The sequence below is a fragment of the Lissotriton vulgaris genome, chromosome 8 (genome assembly GCF_964263255.1).
Source record: "Lissotriton vulgaris chromosome 8, aLisVul1.2, whole genome shotgun sequence".
In the NCBI taxonomy this organism is placed as follows: Eukaryota; Metazoa; Chordata; class Amphibia; order Caudata; family Salamandridae; genus Lissotriton; species Lissotriton vulgaris.
Window position 1 is genome coordinate 912,557,414 of NC_141696.1, and position 1,681 is coordinate 912,559,094.

At 44.6% G+C, this 1,681-nt stretch overlaps 1 pseudogene; it reads right to left on the reverse strand.

Annotated features, from left to right (window-relative positions):
* Window positions 1–1,035: 1,035 nt before the first annotated feature.
* Window positions 1,036–1,202, reverse strand: LOC147698153 (small nucleolar RNA U3; annotated as a pseudogene).
* Window positions 1,203–1,681: the final 479 nt, after the last annotated feature.

Here is a 1,681-nt window from a genome sequence, read left to right on the forward strand (position 1 = left end):
ACTGGAATTCTAATGAAAATGTTAATGCTGAATTCTAAAGATTAATATCTAATGAATAAAAACATGAAAACTAATAGAGTTGAAAATAAAACCCTTTAACTCACACTAATTCTCTTTATTCACTAAACTATAGCTCTTTAATGAATAATTTCTATGTAGATGATCGCTCCTTATTTCTACTTGCCAGCCAATATTGGTCCACATGACAAGTGGTGGGGTCATTTAATGATTACACTTGAAGACTGAGCTATAGAAAACCCCACTCTATCAAGTGATGATGAGAGGATGGTTCATGTCACGGGAGAAAGGAGCAGAAATTATTTGCCCCAGTTTTGAATTTCCCATGTTCCTTAGGTCGAAGGCCTGAACTTCAAGACAGAAGGAGTTTGTGGTTTTGATGGTGGTTGCAGTGGTGGAGGTGTGAGTATCAATAGGCTTGTGCTCCATAATTTTCTGAGTCTTTGTGTGGAAGTTGTGTTTTTGAGTTATAGTAAAGTGATAGAACAGTTGTATTTATGCTTAGATGTTGAGCAGTTGAAGTTGTTTTCAGACTCGAAGTAATCTAGGATCAGGAGATAGATAAGTGAGTTCATAGTTGACTTTGTTGTGTTTTATTTGTCTGCTAAGGTTTTGTTAAGTAGATTTGTGAAGTACCATCAACCACACAATTGACATAGGGATTGCAATAATGTGTTGTGAGCACTGTTCCCAATAAGCCATACCTAAGCGCGCAGTGTGCTGTATTTAGCGCGTACTCCCGCGACACTGTTCGTGCCGCCGCTTTTACAATGCGAGCGGCACGAAACACTGCCATTTCCTCGTTGCGGGAGACGACAATTCTTACAGTTCACAGCTGCGGGGCTGATTGTGGCCCTTTGAATTAGTATTCGTGCAATTAACGTGAATACTAACTCAAAGGGTCACAAGCAAACCCCGCAGCTGTGCACTGGAAGAAAAGAATGCAGAGTGTCAAACACGTTTGACTTTGCTTTTCTTTTCTTAATTGCACTCAATTGCGGGGCTGCTTGTGACCCTTCCTGTTGCCTTCCTCCAGCTGTCCTGTAAAGGAGAGATGCACGGTCACCCATAGAAATCAGCAGCTGCATTAATGCGACACTGTCCACTCGCTCGAAAACCAGACACTTTTGTAATGCATTTCCTCAGTCAAGCACTGTAGAAATGATTCCTGAAAGACTAGTCTTTAAATAAACGTTTGCAGCTCATACGGACAGAAAAAGTAAAATCCCTTCTTACATACAGTAAAACAAGCATCAATGCCCAGGTCCCAGGTGCCCCGACAGGCACTGAAGCTGTCTCTTTCTTGTCACTCACTGCTTTAATGCCCAGGTGCCCTGGCAGTCACAGAAGCTGTTTCTCATCAGTCACTGCAATAACCCTATAGTCCCAGGTGTCCTGGCAGTCATTGAAGTGGTCTCTCTCCCGTCACTGCATTAATCCTCAGTGTGACGAGTGTGAGAGTAGCCTGGCATTAGTAGCTTGTAAACACAGGGGCCGTGCATGCACAGCGTCACTCCTGTCCCGGCACACCCGCGGGTGAGCAGGAAGGAAGTGGGCAACTGTGGATCCACCGGGCCTCCGGAACCTGCCCTGGCAGGATGGGCGGTTTGCACTGGACTTCATCAGTGCTGGTGTGTAAACAGAAGCCTGAGTGGGGAGGGTG